The sequence below is a fragment of the Ranitomeya variabilis genome, chromosome 4, assembly GCF_051348905.1.
Source record: "Ranitomeya variabilis isolate aRanVar5 chromosome 4, aRanVar5.hap1, whole genome shotgun sequence".
Taxonomy (NCBI): Eukaryota; Metazoa; Chordata; class Amphibia; order Anura; family Dendrobatidae; genus Ranitomeya; species Ranitomeya variabilis.
The window spans coordinates 383,282,340-383,304,576 of NC_135235.1; the positions used below are offsets into that span (position 1 = coordinate 383,282,340).

The 22,237-nt window shown below is 45.9% G+C and overlaps 1 protein-coding gene across 2 annotated transcripts in view; it reads right to left on the minus strand.

Annotated features, from left to right (window-relative positions):
* LOC143768943 (membrane-spanning 4-domains subfamily A member 15-like) overlaps positions 1 to 22,237 on the minus strand; it is a 221,952-nt gene that overhangs the window by 94,416 nt on the left and 105,299 nt on the right. The window lies entirely within an intron of this gene.

Sequence of the window (22,237 nt, forward strand, 5' to 3'; positions counted from 1 at the left end):
CGTGTATAATATGAGGACATGTGTGAAGAAGGTTAACATAATTGATATGTGGGCTTAAGAAATTACTACCTTCTCCTTGCGTTCTTTGCGCTCCTTTGACCATTTTCTACATTGTCCCAGATACTATCCTCCATTGGAGGTTTATGGCTGGAGCTGCAATGGACTGCTCATTAATTTAATTTACCTCATTCACCGCTTTCCTGGCGCTCCCCAGTGACTGCTACTTTCACTGATTTTTACTTTACATTCCCTAATAGCTCAGTGTGTTATTAAGTTGATTCCCAAGGGAAAGGTCACTGGTTTGAATCAATGAACAAACATGAAAAAGATTTCTGAAGAAAAGAGAAACAGCATCATGCAGTTCATCGATAACGGTCTATCGGCCCAAAACATTGCCAAACTGCATCATGTGAGTGCCATTACAGTTGGAAGAATACAAAATAAAGTTCATCCATTCAAAAGCCAGGAAATGGACGTCCAGGCAAAAATATCGGAGTCAACAAGTCGGTTCATCACAAGGTCTATCAGTTTTGGCACAACAAGCATGGCAGTGGAGGTAGCTCGTATGCTTCTTAATAGTGATATCACAGATGTCCATGCAAGCCCCATGAGTCTGGAATGGCGGCCCGAAAAAAGATAAAGAAGCTTCAACTTCAATATCATCATAAGACGTGTCAGCTTGAGTTTGCAAAAAAGTACGAAGATTGCAAATGGCTGATTTGGAGAGATAAGACGAAAGTCAATATTCTAGGCTCTGATGAGTGCTACTGGAACACCGGGAGGCAGTGAAAGTGAGATATGGAGCCTGAAAGTCAAAAGTTCAAAACATTGTTACCCTTTTGAACATACCTTGTTCCGGCCCTGATAAAACCCCATTTGACACTCTCCTCAAATGAAACATCACAATTTGTACAATTTCATGGCTCTTTAAATTTTTTTCCAAAGTTCTGAATTTTGAACTGAAAGTCCCCAAAAATGGCAGAATTGCATTTTTTTCACCATTTCACACCACTTAGAATTCATTTTCCTAATTTTCTGTATACTATATGGTCAAATGAATAATGTCATTTAAAACTACAACTCATTCCATGGAAAACATGCCCAACCAAGTGCTACAGAGCGAATGTACTCGGTACTGAAGTTCACAAAGCAAGTGGTCAGGGGCGCACACTGACAGCTTGGGGCCCCTGTGCAAGAAATGTGTCTGGGCCCCCCTCCTTTTATGGCGACAAAGCTACATACACTGCTCAAAAAAATAAAGGGAACACTTAAACAACAGAATATAACTCCAAGTAATTCAAACTTCCGTGACATCAAACTGTCCACTTAGGCTATGTGCACACGTTGCGGATTAGGCTTAGGAATTTCAGGTGCGGATTCTGCATCTCTTGGCAGAAAACGCAGGTGCGGATTTGTCGCATTTTTAATGCGGATTTTGTGTGTTTTTGGTGCGGATTTGCTGCGGATTTTTGCGGATTTAATGCGTTTTTTACCCCTGCGGATTTCTATAATGGAATGAGTACAAAAATGCTGCAGATCCGCAAAAAAGAAGTGACATGCTGCTTCATTTAATACTCAGCGTTTCCACACGGAATTGTCCACACCATCAGCACAGCGGGTTTTTTTTGCCATTGATTTACATTGTACTGTAAATCACTTGCGGATCTGCAGCGTTTCTGCACCGCATAATGATGTTTTGGTCACTTTTAAATGTTGGTTGTGCTTTCACACTCGTGGTAGCATGAGACTGACTCTACAACCCACACAAGTGGCTCAGGTAGTGCAGCTCATCCAGGATGGCACATCAATGCGAGCTGTGGCAAGAAGGTTTACTGTGTCTGTCAGCATAGTGCCCAGAGGCTGGAGGTGCTTCCAGGAGACAGGCCAGTACACCAGGAGACGTAGAGGGGGGCCATAGAAGGGCAACAACGCAGCAGCAGGACTGCTACCTCAGCCTTTGTGCAAAGAAGAACAGGAGGAGCACTGCCAGAGCCCTGCAAAATTACCTCTAGCAGGCCATAAATGTGCATATGTCTGCACAAACGGTTAGAAACCGACTACGTGAGGATGGTCTGAGTGCCCAACATCCACAGATGCGGGTTGCGCTCACAGCCCAACACTGTGCAGGATGCTTGGCATTTGCCACAGAACACCAGGATTAGCCAATTTGCCACTGGCGCCCTGTGCTCTTCACAGATGAAAGCAGGTTCACACTGAGCACATGTGACAGACATGACAGACTCTGGAGATGCCATGGAGAGCGATCTGCTGCCTTCAACATCCTTCAGCATGACCGGTTTGGCAGTGGGACAGTAATGGTGTGGGGTGGAATTTCTATGGAGGGCCACACAGCCCTCCATGTGCTCGCAAGAGGTAGCCTGACTGCCATTAGGTACCGAGATGAGATCCTCAGACCCCTTGTGAGACCAAATGCGGGTGCGGTTGGTCCTGGGTTCCTCCTAATGCAGGACAATGCCAGACGTCATGTGGCTGGAGTGTGTCAGCAGTTCCTGCAAGATGAAGGCATTGAAGCTATGGACTGGCCCGCCTGTTCCCCCGACCTGAATCCGATTGAACACATGTGGGACATCATGTCTTGCACCATCCACCGTCACGTTGCACCACAGACTGTCCAGGAGTTGGCGGATGCTTTAGTCCAGGTCTGAGAGAAGATCCCTCAGACCATCCACTGCCACATCAGGAGCATGCCCAGGCATTGTAGGGAGATCATACAGGCACGAAGAGGTCACACACACTACTGAACATCATTTCCTTGTCTTGAGGCATTTCCACTGAAGTTGGATCAGCCTGTAACTTCATTTTCCACTTTGATTTTGAGCATTTTTCCAACTCCAGACTTCCGTGGGATATTAGTTGTGATTTACGTTGATCATTTTTAGGTTTTATTATTCTCAACACATTCCACTATGTAATACTATGTAATGAATAAAGACTTACAACTGGAATATTTCATTCAGTGATATCTAGGATGTGGGATTTTAGTCTTCCCTTTATTATTTTGAGCAGTATATATATATATATCTCCACGCACACATACATGTGTATATATATATATATATTACAGTCTCCTTTATTATGTATATTGCATATTATTATACAGTGCCCTCTCTTGTTATGTACAGCACCATCCCTTACATACAGTATTGGATTATATTGAGCCCTGTTTTTTATTGCATACGGTCCTGTCTTGCAATGATGGCTGATGGAGCATGGGAAAGCTTCTTTTCTAATGGAGGAGCTGATGGATTGTTAGTCTGGTCACCGACTCCTCCTTCAGCAGTCATTTTATATCTAACAAGAGAGTTTGAGTCCTGTCTTCCCCTTATTCCGGTCTGGTCATGCCAGGGGTTAACTTTCTTAGCCTCAGTCTGGTCTCAGGTCAGTTATAGTTCTGCCTTCAGCATGTGTAGCTGACTCTGGTATATCCTGATTTGTCCTGCTGCTTTAGCTTCCTGAACCCATGTTTCTGTTTTCCCCATCCCCGTCTTGACTCAGTGTTTCCCTTTAATGTGTTTCCTCCCCTGGTTTTGACTTGGCTTGTATACTGACCTGCTTTGTCTGCTTTTTGTCTTCCTTTGGTACTGCACTACTGACCAATATCTACCCAGCTTGTTTGACATTCCTGCTGCCACCTAGTGGTAGTCTCGCTGCTGCACGACAGGCCTGCTTTGTCTAGGTGCAGCCCTCCTTCCTCTCTATAGCCATCTAGTGGAGCTTGCACCTACCTGCATTGCAGCAGCGTGACATTATAACTGACCACTGACAGATTTTTTTTCTTTGCTTCGCTCCTTATGGATCCACTGCACACTCTTGCGGGTCTGATGTCACATCTGACGTAAATGATGCAGGATTTGTCAGTGGAACATGGGGCTCTTGTTTCCTCTCACAATCAATTTCAGTGGGAACTTACTTAAACTGTAAAATCTTTTCAGGGTTTTATGGCAAAATCAGCTGATAGGCAATCTAACACCACAGATATTTCCTTACACTCTCCTGAACCTACAGTCCGGCTCCCTAATACTTTCTCCAGAAAGAAGGAGAAGTTTGTTACATTCAGAGAGAGTTGTAAGCTACATTTTTCCCTCAGACCCAAATCCACTGGAGATGAGAGTCAACAGGTGGGGATAATTATTTCATTAATCCGAGAGGGTCCTCTAATCGGGGCTTTTTCTTTACCTGCTACTGGCCCTGAATGTATGTCTGTGGACATGTTCTTTGAGGCTTTAGGACTGATTTATGATGAATAAGACCGGGTCAGGGTGGCAGAAGACATGATCATAGGTCTCTCCCAGAGCAAACACTCTGCTGAACGGTATTGTTCTGAGTTTAGACGGTTGTCCACAGAGGTGTTTTGGAATGACTCTGCTTTGAGATGCCAGTTTTGGAATATCTCAAGGATGAGCTGGCCCTCCATCCACCACCCATTTCCCTGGAGGAGGCCATGACCCAGGCCATTCGTATGGACCAGAGGTTATGGGAAAGAGGAATTATCTAGCGTGAGATTCCTGTATTGCCTGCTAAGTCTGAGGTGATGCCATTCTCGGAGACCATAGAGATTTTTGCCACCAACTCCAAGGAGAAGGAAAGGAAGTGACGACGTGATGGGAAATTATGTTTTTATTGTGGAGATTCGGGACATTAGAAGAAGGACTGCCCCTTTGGTCCATCTATTAACAAGCTTCTGAGTCTGGGTGACTGTTAAGAAGGTCACCCAGACTCTCAGGTACCATTTTCATCATTTCAAAAAGTTTTGTTAGAGGTGGAACTGTGTTATGGAGGTGGTTACGTATCCACTTCAGCTTTTGTGTTCTGTGAAACTTCCATGAACTTCACTGACTATAGTCTGGTGTCCAAGTTGAAGTTAGGGACACTTAGGCTAGAGACTCCCATCCATACTATTGCCATTGATAAGACACCATTGGCTTAAAATGTTAAGTTTGTCTCTGAGGAGCTCTTCCTCAAGGTGGGTTCCTTGCACCAGGAAGAAATTTCATGTTATGTTATGAATAATCTTCCTGCGGGACTGGTGTTGGGGTTCCCCTGGTTATAGAGGTATAATCCTGTTATAGACTGGGGATCTCATGACATTGTTAAATTAAATGGGGTCCTAATTTTTCCAATGGTTGTCTTTCTGCTATTTTCATGTCTGATATTAATCTGGAGGGTATTCCGGAGAACCTGAAGGATTTTGGGGACGTGTTCTCCGAAAAAGAGGCTGAGGTCTTGCCACCACATCGTCCCTATGATTGTACAATTAATCTTATTCCGGGTCTTAAATTGCCCAAGGCCCATTTGTACAATCTTTCTGGCCCGGAACGTACCGATATGAAAAACTATATCTCTGGTAGTCTACGCAAAGGTCACATCCGTCCTTCTGTCTCACCTGTGGCTGCTGGATTCTTTTTTGTTAAAAAAAAGATGGTGGTTTATACCCGTGCCTCAATTTTCAGGAACTAAATAAATTTATGGTGAGAAATACCTACCCTCTCGCACTCATTCCAGATCTTTATAACCAATTATCTGGGGCTCAGTGGTTTATGAAACTCGATCTCAGGGGAGCATATAACCTTATCCGCATTTTGGAAGGGGATGAGGGTAAAACAGCATTTCTCACCTCCGAGGGTCTGTTAAAAAATTTGGTCATGCCCTTCGGTCTCACGAACGCTCCAGTGGTGTTTAAGAACTTCATGAATTATGTTTTTTATGATTTTATCGTGTGCTTTATGGTGGTATACCTGAATGATATCCTTGTTTTCACACCTGACAAGGAATCCCACATTGGTCATTTACGTGCTGTTCGCTAAACCCGAGAAATGTTTGCTTTGTGTCCAGGAGCTTTCCTTTCTGGGGATCATCCTTTCTGCCAATGGGTTTCGGATGGATCCCGGGAAGGTACAGGCCATTGTTAATTGGGTGCTTCCCAAAGACCTCAAGAGTCTACAGCGTTTTCTGGGTTTCGCCAATTATTATCGAAAATTCATCAAGGGGTTTACTCAGGTTGTCAAGCCACTCACCGGTCTCACTTGCAAAAGGGCTGATCTCGAAGTCTGGTCACCTTTGGCGGTTGAAGCATTTTCTACACTAAAGAAGTGTTTTATGTCTGCTCCTGTATTGGTTTAGCCTGATCCGTCAGAACTGTTCATTGTAGAGGTGGACGCATTGGAGGTGGGAGTGGGTGCGGTATTGTCTCAGGGACCCGTTACTTTGACCAATTAAGACCATGTGCCTTTTTCTCCAGTAAGTTTTCTTCTGCAGAGAGGAATTATGATGTTGGTAACCGGGAGTTATTGGCCATAAAATTGGCTTTTGAAGAATGGAGGCACTTTTTGGAAGGGGTGGCTCATCGGATCACAGTGATTACGGACCACAAGAACCTGTCTTACATTGAGTCTGTCAAGCGGTTAACTCCTAGGTAGGCGAGGTGGTCGCTTTATTTTCTCGTTTTCATTTTCTATCACCTTTGGGCCTGGTTCCAAGAATGTCACGGTGGATGCCTTATTTCGCAGTTTTGATCTGTTATCACCCCCAAACCTCTTTTCTCCATTCTTCAGCACGGGGTGGTTGTAGCTGGGGTATCCTCTGAATTGGAGCGTGAAATTCAGAAATCTCAGTCTCTTGTTTCTCCCTCTTTGCTTGATAATAAGCTCCTTGTCCCGATTCAGTACCGTTTGAGGGTTCTCCGGGAGTTTCACGATTCTGCTCTCAGTGGGCACTCGGGGATCTCAACCACACGTAAAGCCATTGCTAGGCTGTTTTGGTGGTCATCTATGACCTCTGATGTCGCTGTGTTTGTGTCTGCTTGTGATACCTGTGCCCGTGCTAAGAACTAATAAAGAACTGGAATAACCGGCCGGCCGGGGAATTGGTGCCATTGCCAATTCTGGATAGACCTTGGACTCATTTGTCCATGGATTTTATCACTGATCTCCCTCCTTTCAATGGCAAAACTGTAATCTGGGTAGTGGTTGACAGATTCAGTAAACAGGTGCATTTTGTACCTCTGGTTTAATTGCCTAATGCAGAAACACTATCTAAGTTGTTTGTTGAGCATGTTGTTCGGTTGCATGGCATGCCTTTGAGTGTGGTTTCTGATAGAGGTGTACAATTTGTGTCCAAATTTTGAAGGGCATTTTGTAAAAAATTGGGTATTTGCTTGACCTTCTCCTCTGCCTATCATCCCGAGACCAACGGTCAGACGGAGTGGACCAATCAGTCACTTGAACAGATTTTGCGGTTTCTTGCTACATCTCAGCAGGATGATTGGTGTTCTTCTTTGCCAGTGGCTGAGTTTGCATTTAACAATCAGATTAACCAGTTCACTGGCACCTCTCCGTTCTTTTGTAATTACGGCTTTCACTCCCATTTTGACAAATTTTCCAGGCTGGATTCAGGATGTCCATGGGCTGATACGGCAGTTCAACGGTTGGGGGAGGTGTGGAGGGAGGTCCAAAAGAACATTGGGGGGAGCTCAGGCAAAAATAAACATTTTGCTGATAAGCGACGGTCTGTGGGACCTATATTCCTGGTAGGCGATAAAGTGTGGTTGTCTACCAAGAACATTCATCTGAAAGTTCCTTCTACTAAGCTAGGACCCAAGTTTATTGGTCCTTACGGATCATTGAGGTTGTCAATCCAGTTGCCTTTCGTTTACGCTTACCTTGTCGCTTCGGATCCCCAATGTGTTCCATAAGTCCCTTCTTAAGTAATTTGTACTTTCCTCTGCTCTGTCTCCATCCCTTCCACCTCCTGTCTCTGTGGATGGCCAGATTGAGTATGAAGTGGAACGGATTGTGGATTCTCGCATGGTCTGCAATTTACTTCAGTATTTGGTCCACTGGAGTGGTTAAGGTCCTGAGGATTGATCTTGGGTCCTGGCGCGATCTGTCCATGCTGATTGATTGGTTCAGGCTTTTCATATACCTTATCTTGGGAAACCTGGGTGTCCGGTTGCCGCCCCTTGAGAGGAGAGTACTGTCATGATCCAGACTGGGTTTGAGTCCTGTCTTCCCCTTTTTCTGGTCTGGTCATGCCAGGGGTTAACTTTCTTAGCCTTAGTCTGGTCTCAGGTTTGCTATTTATCCCCGCTGTGTCCTGCAGACAATGTCAGTTATAGTTCTGTGTGTAGCTGACTCTAGTATATCCTGATTTGTCCTGCTGCTTTAGCTGCCTGAACCAGTGTCCCTGTTTACCCCATCTCTGTCTTGACTCAGTGTTTCCCTTTAATGTTTTTACTCCCCTGGTTTTGACTTGGCTTGTATACTGACCTGCTTCTGTCTTTTGTCTTTGGCTTATCTGCTCCTAACTGTTACTGACCTTTTGGCTTGTCTCTGACTCTGTGTTTTGTCTATTCCTTTGGTACTGCGCTACCGACCAATATCTACCCGGCTTGTTTTACTTTCCTGCTGCCACCTAGTGGTAGCCTTGCTGCTGCACGACAGGCCTGCTTTGTCTAGGTGCAGCCCTCCTTCCTCTCTAGAGCCATCTAGTGGAGCTTTCACCTACCTGCATTGCAGCAGCGTGATAAGTACACTATATGCTAAGGGGCTGTGTTATATATAATAAGTGAGTACACTACATACTAAGGGAATGTGTTAGACATTTATAAGCGATAATAACATCTTCTTCCACCTCCCCATTTCTAAATCCATTATAAATCCCCCTTCCTCCCTACCCAATCCCCCATACCCCTAATTGTCCTCCTCCCCTGCTTCCACTTATTGCCCTCTTCACCACCTCTATCATTGCCTTCTCCCCCACCACCCTCATCATTGCCCATTCCACCACCTCTATCATTGCCTATTCCACCACTCCATCATTTCCTCCTTCCCACTATCCCCATTATTGCCCTTTCTCCATCATTGTCCTTTCCACTATCACCATCATTGCCTCCTCCCCATCACCCCCATTATTGCCAATTCCACCACGACCATCATTGTCCTTTCCACCACCAACATTGCCATTTCCCCACCACCCCCATTATAGAAGAAGAAGTGCCCCAAAATGTATATCTTTACATAGAGATGTGTTTAGTGCATGTTTTGGGTATTTCCCCCACATGTATACCACATGAAGCAAAGCCCTCCCCCCTCCAGCCTGCTGTAGAACAAAGCCGCCATGAGCTGGAAAAACACTGAGGAGGTATCTCTTAGTGGACAATAGACTCGTGACCTCATCCCCACACACCTGGGGCTGGACACACCTCTTCTTGGTTGGACATAAAAGGGACAACACATGTGTTTAGAGGCCTCTCTTGCTGTGGCTGCATTGCCTGGAATCACCATGGATGGTGGATAAGTATACTCTATATACCCTTTTCTTACTAGGCCCTGTAACCTCTTATGCCTTAGGGTTAGTAAGCTATAGATTGGGAGGTCTGATATTGCATATGTGACTTGGGTAATTTAGACAGGTAATTCAGGGTGGGTTATTACTGTGTGATATTGTTATATTACTGCATAGTGTAGTGATATTACTGTATTAGGCTACTTTCACATTTGCGTTTGGAGCCGCTGCGGAGGGCTGTGGACTTCCTCCGTGAAGCCCCGCCCTCCGCCGCTAGCTCCGCCTACTTCTGCATGCGGCCGGCATGCGACCTGGGTACCTATATTTAACATTAGGTACGCAGGTCGTGCCGCAGTATGCGGATGCTGCCGCATGCGTCGTTTTGACGATGCGGAGACCAGCGTAGGACGCAGCTCGTAGCAATTTTTTTTTTTTTTCCGCATCGTCAAAACGACGCATGCGGCAGCATCCGCATACTGCGGCACGACCTGCGTACCTAATGTTAAATATAGGTACCCAGGTCGCATGCCGGCCGCATGCAGAAGTAGGCGGAGCTAGCGGCGGAGGGCGGGGCTTCACGAAGGAAGTCCACAGCCCTCCGCAGCGGCTCCAAACGCAAATGTGAAAGTAGCCTTAGAGTTGTAGTATCTGTATATGTATATATATATATATATATATATATATATATATATATATATATATATATATATATATATATAGTCGCCAGCTTGGGTATAAATATATATGTATGTTATAGACTGCAGACTTGTGTGTGTGTAATAAATACCCTTTATTGATACACGGTTTTGTCTCAGTTAGTGTATAGTATAAGGAAAAGATAACGTTGTGGTATTATTAAGTGGATATTAATTATTAATAGCCAAGTTCATGATAATAGTTAATATCTGACCTCAATAGAGGTGTAAGGAGGTTTCCCCCTTCTGGTAACTATAAGTTTAGTAAATTGTGGAGGAAAATCCTGTCCTTTTTCAATGGCGAGCTACAGGCCCACTGTTTAGATTTTGTTTTACATGTTTAGCTGTGTGAATTTCTGGTCATCATCTGTGAACTGATCAGGCCGGAAGGACGTGGACAGATTACGTTGATACAGGGTGAGGGCCCTGTTGTGTAATTCTGTGCTTTCAGAGCGCTGATAGTTCAGACGGGTGACGCAGATTTTCAATATAAGCTATACACGGAACAAAATCAATAACAGAGAACCAAGTCTTCTGATTTTTAACGTTTTTCTTTTTCCTTTGCTTGAGTATAATCTAGTTTGGTGTGATCTTTGCCAGTCCATTGTTCCAAAGAGTCATAGTCGTTCTCAAGGTAAAGTCCAGGTTCTCAAGGTAAAGTCCAGAGTTAAAAGGACCTTTTCAAGCAGCAGAGAAGGGACAAGGAGGACGACCAAGATGGCTTCAGGAATCGTGAGTATGGACTTATCGATAGTGTTGAGCGATACCGTCCGATACTTGAAAGTATCGGTATCAGAAAGTATCGGCCGATACCGGCAAAGTATCGGATCTGATCCGATACCGATACCCGATACCAATACAAGTCAATGGGACTCAAGTATTGGAAGGTATCCCTGATGGTTCCCAGGGTCTGAAGGAGAGGAAACTCTCCTTCAGGCCCTGGGATCCATATTAATGTGTAAAATAAAGAATTAAAATAAAAAATATTGATATACTCACCCGTCCGGAGGCCCCTGCACCTTACCGCTGTTAACCGGCAGCCTGCTTTGCTTAAAATGAGCGCGTTTAGGGCCTTCCATGACGTCACGGATTCTGATTGGTCGCGTGCCGCTCATGTGACCGCCACGCGACCAATCAGAAGCCGTGACGTCATCCCTCAGGTCCTAAATTCCTAGAAGGGAATTTAGGACCTGAGGGATGACGTCACGGCTTCTGATTGGTCGCGTGGCGGTCACATGAGCGGCACGCGACCAATCAGAATCCGTGATGTCATGGAAGGCCCTAAACGCACTCATTTTAAGCAAAGAAGGCTGCCGGTTCACAGCGGTGATGTCCAGGGGCCTCCGGAGAGGTGAGTATATCAATATTTTTTATTTTAATTCTTTATTTTACACATTAGTATGGATCCGATACCGATTCCCGATACAACAAAAGTATCGGATCTCGGTATCGGAATTCCGATACCGCAAGTATCGGCCGATACCCGATACTTGCGGTATCGGAATGCTCAACACTACTTATCGACCCTTAAAAGATTAGCAAAGCACAGTTAATTTCACCCAGTAACCCCCACTGTACCCAAATCTGCAGAAATGCTGTGGTCTGCCCTATTGGAACAAGCATGTGTCCATGACAGCATGTGCATACAGAAACGGTCGGTCTTGAATAAATCAAGTAAACGACTACAAATGTTAGCCAAACTGATCTGTGTGTATGAGGAATCCCTGTGTAATGCAGATTCCCCAAATTTCCACTGCCAGTGTTGTGTGACCATACCTCCCAACTTTTGAAGATGGGAAAGAGGGACAAAGTTAGCGGCGCGCAAAGCGCGCCGCGGCAAATTTTAGGCCACGCCTCTGACCACACCCATTCATAATTAGTCACACCCATATCCACGTCCCAACTACACCCATTTAGCACTGCTGATCACACTGTTTCATATACAATAGTTATAAACAAAAAAATATGGCCACACAGTGCTCCATACTGTATAATGACCGCACATGACGCTCCATACTGTATAATGGCCACACATGACGCTCCATACTGTATAATGGCCACACATGACGCTCCATACTGTATAATGGCCGCACATGACGCTCCATACTGTATAATGACCGCACATGATGCTCCATACTGTATAATGACCGCACATGATGCTCCATACTGTATAATGACCGCACATGATGCCCCATACCGTATAATGGCCGCACATGATGCTCCATACTGTATAATGACTGCACATGATGCTCCAGACCGTATAATGACCACACATGATGCCCCATACTGTATAATGGCCACACATGACGCTCCATACTGTATAATGGCCACACATGATGCTCCATACTGTATAATGACCGCACATGATGCTCCGTATTGTATATTGACCGCACATGATGCTGCATACTGTATACTGGCTGCACATGATGCTCCATATTGTATAATGACTGCACATGATGCCCCATACTGTATAATGGCCACACATGACGCTCCATACTGTATAATGGCCGCACATGATGCTCCATACTGTATAATGACCGCACATGATGCTCCATACTGTATAATGGCCGCACATGATGCTCCATACTGTATAATGACCGCACATGATGCTCCGTATTGTATATTGACCGCACATGATGCTGCATACTGTATACTGGCTGCACATGATGCTCCATATTGTATAATGACTGCACATGATGCTCCATACTGTATAATGGCCGCACATGATGCTCCATACTGTATAATGACCGCACATGATGCTCCATACTGTATAATGACCGCACATGATGCCCCATACTGTATAATTGCCACACATGACGCTCCATACTGTATAATGACCGCACATGATGCCCCATACTGTATAATTGCCACACATGACGCTCCATACTGTATAATGAACACACATGACGCTCCATACTGTATAATGACGGCATGCATACCGTATAATGGCCCCACATGATGCTCCATACCGTATAATGGCCGCACATGACGCTCCATACTGTATAATGACCGCACATGATGCTCCATACTGTATGATGACCACACATGATGCTCCATACTGTATAATGACCGCACATGATGCTCCATACTGTATGATGACCACACATGATGCTCCATACTGTATGCTGGGTGCACATGATGCTTCATACTGTATAATGACCACACATGATGCTCCATACTGTATAATGACCGCACATGATGCTGCATACTGTATAATGACCGCACATGATGCTCCATACTGTATAATGGCCACAGTTCTCCATACTGTATAATGACATACAGGCACGCAGCTCACACACACACGCTCACACACATGCACACGCACACAGCTCACACACACGGCCCACACACACGCAGCACACACACAGCTCACACACGCACGCAGCTCACACACATGCAGCATCACACACACAGTATCACACATACACACGCAGCATCACAAACGCAGCTCACAAACACATGCAGCTTTGACACAAATGCATCACATACGCAGCCTTCACACACACACCCATCACACACACACGCAGTCATCACACACACACACGCAGTCATCACACACACACACGCAGCCATCACACACACACACACACACGCAGCCATCACACACACACACGCAGCCATCACACACACACACCCAGCCATCACACACACGCAGCCATCACACACACACACGCAGCCATCACACACACACACCCAGCCATCACACACACGCAGCCATCACACACACACACCCAGCCATCACACACACACACACCCAGCCATCACACACACACCCAGCCATCACACACACACCCAGCCATCACACACACACACCCACCCACAGCCAGGTTGGCACTAGGAGGGTGCTGGCTGGCACTGTTAGAGGTGTTACAGTGCTACCTGTGGATGGAGAGGTGCATTGACACACTGCACTATCTGGTTTGCAGGCTTCTCCCTGCCGCCCCTTATCCGCCATACACAATGCATGCCGGTGTGTGCCGGTAATGATGACCGCCTCCCTCCCCCTCACACGCCGCTGCCGCCTCCGAGTGACACAAGGACCAGACTCTGCGCCTCAGCATCGGGTACGTACCACAGATTCCCGCGCATGCGCGTTGCGGTGCGTGGTGGGGGAGACACCAGGCTGGAGTCGGCGCCGCGCACGCAGCTGGTCCCTCCTTCCCCGATCTCCTGGCCCAGATTTACTAAACAAAGGCTGCAGAGTGTGATCATGCCGGCCGCTTACGTCACTGACCCCGCCCGGAGTGCGGGACTAGTCCTAATCGTCTCTACGTCCCGGAAGTGGGCGGGGCTTCACCGGCGGCCGCAAATTCGGGATTTTAAATGCCCGAAGCGGGACAGCGGGACCCCGGTGCCAAAGCGGGACTGTCCCGCTGAAATCGGGACGGTTGGGAGGTATGGTGTGACTAATGTGCAGAGAGTGTGTGCCTTACAGACACAACTGGCAGAGAATGAACAGTATAATGTGGACAGAGAAAAGCAGATTGCCAGCCTTGAATCACAACTGCTGAAAATGAAAAATCATTGTGTTGATATGGAGGCCCAGCTGATTCAGTCAGGGGCTGAGATCAGAGCTGTGAAGGAAATGGCAGCAGCCAGTGATGCCATAATTACTCAGTGCAGTGTGGAGCGGGATATTAGCTCTCAACTGATTACTAGTCTGAAAAATATCATCAATGATTTTTCAAATGTGGTGCCGGCCTTCTCTTTGTCTCTGAACACAAGGTCAGATCCCCGACCAATTGTGCCCTGTGCAGGGCAAAAAGGGGGAGTGATGGAACAGGTGAGGGATCAAATATTTTATCAAATTTTAATCCAATAACGAAAAGTAATGACAGATATGTGCTGTCTAAATTACAAAGAAAGTGTAAACGTGATATTGTTAAGAGTGCATCCTTAGTAATGGAAGAGTTTAAAAGTTCCAGACAGAAGGAAATATGTTTTGTCCGGGCCCCTAAATCAGGCATGGCATGTGTTAGATGTTATGCCTGTGCTGGCTCCGGCCATATTGCCAGGTACTGCAAATGGCCGGGTACAATGAAGGAGAGGAAATATTATTCTGTGAAATGTTTTAAATGTGGTCACGTTGGACATATTGCAAGGAACTGTTACTGCACAAGTAATTGTGAGGGGCCTAGCAATATTGTCAAGGAGCACAGGCATTTTCACAGATATAATGGCATTTTCTCTCAGTCTGTGCCCAGCCATGGGCAGACTCCTCAAAATGGCCAATTACAACCAGGGAGGCTACTGAGGCCTTGATGTAAACTCAGATTATAAGAGTTTCTATCTGGCCTCTGGTATTTCTGATTGTTTGTTTTGTTTTAGTTCCTTTTATTCTTCTTCTATTTGCTAAGTTTGCTCTTTTGTCATTGTAATGTATTGTTAGACCAGTGTGGTTTAAGGTACCGTCACATTAAGCGACGCTGCAGCGATATAGACAACGATGCCGATCGCTGCAGCGTTGCTGTTTCGTCGTTGTGTGGTCGCTGGAGAGCTGTCACACAGACAGCTCTCCAGCGACCAACGATGCCGAAGTCCCCGGGTAACCAGGGTAAACATCGGGTTACTAAGCGCAGGGCCGCGCTTAGTAACCCGATGTTTACCCTGGTTACCAGTGTAAATGTAAAAAAAAACAAACACTACATACTTACATTCCGGTGTCTGTCGGGTCCCCCGGCGTCTGCTTCCCTGCACTGTGTAAGCGCCGGCCCTAAAGCAGAGCGGTGACGTCACCTGTTATGGTTTCCAATGGCAAGGAAACATCAGAAGCATAGAATAAACGGACAAGCTCTCGGGTGATGGAAACTAGAGCTGACCGCGATGCTAAACCTACACACCACACTAGAAGTAGCCAGGGGGCATTCCTGCGTTGTCTCTAGATGCCGCGCGCCAGCCGGAGAACTAACTACCCCTGGTAGAAGAAAACACAGTCCTGGCTTGCCTCCAGAGAATGTCCCCACAGGAGATAGCAGCCCCCCACATATAATAACGGTGAGAGCAGATGAAAAGACACACGTAGTATGAAAGCAGATTTAGCACAGAGAGGCCCGCTAACTAAATAGCAGAAAGATACAACAGAGGACTTCGCGGTCAGCTGCAAAACCCTTCAAAACACCATCCTGAAATTACCTTAACTCATGTGACAACTCATGCCACTGGAGTGGTAATTTCAGCCCAACAAGAGCTTCCAGCTGCAGAGATTCACATAAGTGCAAACTGGACAAAACATACAAAAATAGACTAAAGGACTAAAGTGTCCAACTTAGCTGAGCAGAAAACTGGGAGCAGGAACATGCAACAGAATCACTCTGGATACATTGATGGCCAGCATTAGAATGACTGAGGAGCAAGGTTAAATAGGATACTCCCACATCCTGATAGGAACAGGTGAACTGAAGGCAAAGCTTGCAGGACACCAGTACCACAAGAGACCACCGGGGGAGCCCACGAACCGAATCACAACAGTCACCGCTGTGCTCTGCTTTACGGCCGGCCGGCGCTGACACATTCAGTGCAGGGAAGCCGCCGGCGGGGGACGTGACAGACATCAGAAGGTGAGTATGTAGTGGTTTTTTTTAACTTTTACAATGGTAACCAGGGTAAATATCAGGTTACTAAGCTCAGCCCTGCGCTTAGTAACCCGATATTTACCCTGGTTACAAGTGAACACATCGCTGGATCGGTGTCACACACACCGATCCAGCGATGACAGCGGGTGATCCAGCGACGAAATAAGGTGCTGGCTTTCTAGCTCCGACCAACGATGTCACAGCAGGATCCTGATCGCTGCTGCGTGTCAAACACAACGATATCGCTATCCAGGACGCTGCAACGTCACGGATCGCTATCGTTATCGTTGTTAAGTTGTTCAGTGTGAAGGTACCTTTAGACAGGAGGCAGAAGGGCCTTATCTGAGGTGCAATGTGATTGCAATGATGATAGGATTTGTTAGTTGCTGTTTTTTTGCTGTTTTCTATCAGAACCCCTGTGAAGTAAATCAGGTTATTTACTGGTACTTGTGTTTTTTAGCTCCAGTTTTCCATAGAATTCATAATGATAAGAGTAACACAGATCACAGGATAATAGAGTCACATCCATGGATTTGTTGCTGGAACTAATATAGGTAGGGAGGTGTGTGTTCACCTAAGGGTATTGTCACACTCTGCAACTTTCCAACGATCACGACCAGCGATACGACCTGGCCGTGATCGTTGGAAAGTCGTTGTGTGGTCGCTGGAGAGCTGTCACACAGACCGCTCTCCAGCGACCAACGATGCCGAAGGCCCCGGGTAACCAGGGTAAACATCGGGTTACTAAGCGCAGGGCCGCGCTTAGTAACCCAATGTTTACCCTGGTTACCATCGTAAAAGTAAAAAAAAACAAACAGTACATACTCACATTCCGGTGTCCGTCAGGTCCCTTGCAGTCTGCTTCCCGCTCTGACTGAGTGCCGCCGTAAAGTGAAAGCAGATCACAGCGGTGACGTCACCGCTGTGCTCTGCTCTTACTTTCTGGCCGGCAGTCAGTCAGAGCGGGAAGCAGACTGCAAGGGACCTGACGGACACCGGAATGTGAGTATGTACTGTTTGGTTTTTTTTACTTTTACGATGGTAACCAGGGTAAACATCGGGTTACTAAGCGCGGCCCTGCGCTTAGTAACCCGATGTTTACCCTGGTTACAAGCGAACGCATCGTTGGATCGGTGTCACACACACCGATCCAACGATGACAGCGGGAGATCCAGCGACGAAAGAAAGTTCCAAACGATCTGCTACGACGTACAATTCTCAGCAGGGTCCCTAATCGCTGCTGCGTGTCAGACACAGCGATATCATATGGATATCGCTGGAACATCACGGATCGTACCGTCGTAGTGACAAAAGTGCCACTGTGAGACAGTACCCTAAGCTTTGAAGTTCAGCTGTAAAACTGACTTTGTTTGTTTGTTTTCCTGTGTATCTTAGATTGGATAAAGGGTGTTGTTACGTGATACGTGAACTAAGATAGGCGAGGAAGCATGGACAGATAACGGATGTACACGATGGAGTGTCATGTTAGGGTATGTGCACACGCTGCGGATTCTGCTGCGGATCCGCAGCGGATTTGACGCTGCGGATCCGCAGCAGTTTTCCCAAAGTTTACAGTACTATGTAAACCTATGGGGAAAAAAAAACGCTGTGCACATGCTGCGGAAAATTCCGTGCGGAAACGCAGCGGATTATTTTCCGCAGCATGTCAATTCTTTGTGCGGAGTCCGCAGCGGTTTTCAACCAGCACCAATAGGAAAGTGCAGTTGAAAACCCGCAGAGGAATCCGCAGAAGAAACCGTGAGAAAATCCGCAATGAAAAACGCAGCGTGTGCACATACCCTTATACTGTGTGCTGACCTTGAAGTTTGGACAGACAACATGGTTTTGTTTAAGACCTGATGCAGGATACAACTAGAGTCAGTGTACCTTAGATTAACGTTTAGTTTTCCTAGGGTGTTAAGTAGCTGCGAGGGTTGTATGTTTCTCTTTTGAATTGTGGAAAACTGGTAGGGGTGTCTGTATAGAAAACAGAAGCAATTGACTAGGAAAATAAAATTGCATTCATTTTGTGGGGTTCAGGAGAGTTGAGGCATTAGCTAATTACTGGGCAGCTGAAGAAAGGTCAACAGGGGGAAGTCACCCTGAAGTAAAAGTATAAAGAATGAGTGAGTTTGGGGGGACAGGGAAGCATCAAATAAGGATGTTTAGTAACTGCACTGGGAGATCTCCCAGAGCATATTGTCCCTTTTGTCCCATTTTAGGTATCTATGTAGAAGAGCACCTGTCAGTCCAGAGAAGAAGTATTGACCTTTGCCCAGATGCCCCTGAGAGACTCCAGAATGCCCCTCTTATGTTTGGTGCCGAGCTGAAACATCTCTCAGATTTCAGCGATGAGGAGGAGACTGTAATGAAATCCAACGCCACTTCGTTCTGTCATTTTCCTCCTGGTCATTATTTTATATATATATTGGACTGTTATCTGCAGGAGAACCAAAAGACTGGACACCAAACTGCAAGGAAGTCAGGCTGAGCACCAGTTACTCAGCCAGAGAAGGGGGTTAAGGACATAAGAAAAATCCAGTCCTTTAACCCGAATCCAATATATATTGTATATAAATAGTTATGTTATATTCATTGTTGTGTTACTGGGTAGTAATTCCATATGCGTGCATATAGACACTTTAGGTGTAAGTCCAGGACTACCTGTACATTGACATACTCAGTAAGTGTGTTCATGTGAAGGTGTTCATGCATTTACAGCCAGTAGATAACTCCAACTGTACGTGGATCAATGATCTTCATGTGCATTATGGATCAGTAGCAGCCATGCTATTTTAGCTTAAGTCTCTATATGCATTATGGAATTGTAATGTAATGTGTTTTGTGTGAATGGGGAAAAAGAGTGAGGTTCTCTAGGGACAGGTCCCCTCAGCTTTTAAGTTATTTGCCACTTTAACCCTAGCAATGGTGAAGTTCGTAAGGGATGGACTGAATGTCGGTTAGAATTAGACGGTGTAATTTTCCCGCAGTCCACTTAGGTATTGTGACATCACTCCCTACTTTAGAAATTCTGACCTGCCTAGTAAAGATCTGCATATCTGTCCATGGAGGAATCTCATCAACTATCTTCAATCAAGATTACAGAAGAGCCTGATGGAAGTCGTGTCTGATGCATGTCTGATGAAAGTCGTTCCCAGTGCCTGAGTCCAGTCGTTTCCAGTGCCTGAGTCCGTGAAAAAAAACAAAAAACCTGTGACATCCAGCAGTCTCATCTTGCCAGACATACTCAAAATCCTGCTGAATCAAGCTATAGGAGAGTAACGTGAAGTCTGACAGGGTGACAGGTGCAGACAGGATGATGTTGACTGACCTATGGACTGTGAGGGTGAAGCCTTCCAGAGTCTCACCGGTCACAACTGGAGAAAGATGACATTTGACATTGTGATAGGCCGACACCTGAAGACCGGTAACGACCACAGAGAAAAGACATAGCAAAAAGACTTTGATAACAAAAGACTCAAGAAAGAAGAAGGTGTACTCTGTGGATAGAGATGTGGGTTACGGTGAATGGCAGGGAAGAGCTGATGGCCGTGTGGATGATGTTTAGGTACCTAAGTGCAGTATTATGCTTCATTCCATCCTGAACTGTCACTAGTTATAAATGGGGTTGAGTAAGCCAATAAATCCCAGCACAAAACGTCCCTCAAATTTCATTGTCGTGTTCTCGACAACAGGGGGAATGTAGAAGAAGAAGTGCCCCAAAATGTATATCTTTATATAGAGATGTGTTTAGTGCATGTTTTGGGTATTTCCCCCACATGTATACCACATGGAGCAAAGCCCTCCCCCCTCCAGCCTACTGTAGAACAAAGCTGCCATGAGCTGGAAAAACACTGAGGAGGTGTCTCTTAGTGGACAATAGACTCGTGACCTCATCCCCACACACCTGGGGCTGGACACACCTCTTCTTGGTTGGACATAAAAGGTACAACACATGTGTTTAGACTCTATATCCACTTTTCTTACTAGGCCCTGTAACCTCTTATGCCTTAGGGTTAGTAAGCTATAGATTGGGAGGTCTGATATTGCATGTGTGACTTGGGTAATTTAGACAGGTAATTCAGGGTGGGTTATTACTGTGTGATATTGTTATATTACTGCATACTGTAGTGATATTACTGTATTAGAGTTGTAGTATCTGTATATGTGCATATATATATATATATATATATATATATATATATATATATATATATATATATATTTATAGTCGCCAGCTTGGGTATAAATATATATGTATGTTATAGACTGCAGACTTGTGTGTGTGTAATAAATACCCTTTATTGATACACGGTTTTGTCTCAGTTAGTGTATAGTATAAGGAAAAGATAACGTTGTGGTATTATTAAGTGGATATTAATTATTAATAGCCAAGTTCAGGATAATAGTTAATATCGGACCTCAATAGAGGTGTAAGGAGGTTTCTGTCATGTCGGACGCTGTTCAGACCAGGTCGTCCGACAGACAGCGGTAGTTCCGCTTTTGACCACTTTTTGCTCGTTGGCGTCGGCAAGATTTTGTCTAGCTGTTCCGGGGTTAATTTACCTGATCCTCGGATTGGAAGCTGGGCCATGCCCATTGCCTTTAAATAGCTCTCCTGATCATTGGGCGTCGCCGATTATAGCTTCTGTCTTGTGCGTTGTTATCTCGGTCTGGTGAGGAGAGCTGGTGGTTGGAGATTCGTTGCTGGTGGTGTATTTTCCTTTGTCTTATTTACTCCTTCCTATATTTGTATTTTTTTTGCCCTGCACATTTATAGTGTATTCCTGAGTGACTGCGGCATGGTGTATATTTTCCTTTATCCTTGTCTGTGCTTACTGTGGGTATTGGGGAATAATATCTTCACTGGGTGGTGGGTGGAGGTTTCAGCCTAGGGCTGAGCTCAGGAGACAGGGCGAGGGTCGAGGCCTGGACATGCACACCTTCAGTGTAAACTTCAGGTAGAGGGTCAGTCAGGATTTCCCTAGTCTGAGGGAAATTGCAGGGGCCCGGGTTATTAGCTCTCGCTCACCTAGTCTCTCCCTGACAGTTTCCCCCTTCTGGTAACTATAAGTTTAGTAAATTGTGGAGGAAAATCCTGTCCTTTTTTATCCATCATTGCCCATTCCACCACCTCCATCACTGCTTTCTCCCCCACCACCCCCATCATTGTCCTTTCCACCACCTACATCATTGTTTTCTCCCCCACCACCCCATCATTGCCCTTTCCACTACCTCCATTATTGCTTTCTCTCGCCACCCTTTCAATGCCCTCTCCATCACCCCATCTTTGCCTTCTCCACCACCACCCCATCATTGCCCTTTCCACCGCCTCCATCATTGTCTTCTCCCCCACCACCTCCATCATTGCCTCCTTCCCCACCACACCATCATTCCATCATTGTCCTTTCCACCACCACCATCATTACCTTTACCCCACCACCTCATCATTGCCCATTCCACCACCTCCATCATTTCCTCCTCCCCACCACCCCCATTATTGCCCTTTCGACCACCAACATCATTGTCCTTTCCACCACATCCATCATTGCTTTCTCTTCCACCTACACATAGTCACACAGCACCATTCACCTCTCTGCACCTTCCCCCGCAGCGCTATGCACGCACACACACCACCACTCATCTCTACACATGCACACGCACACC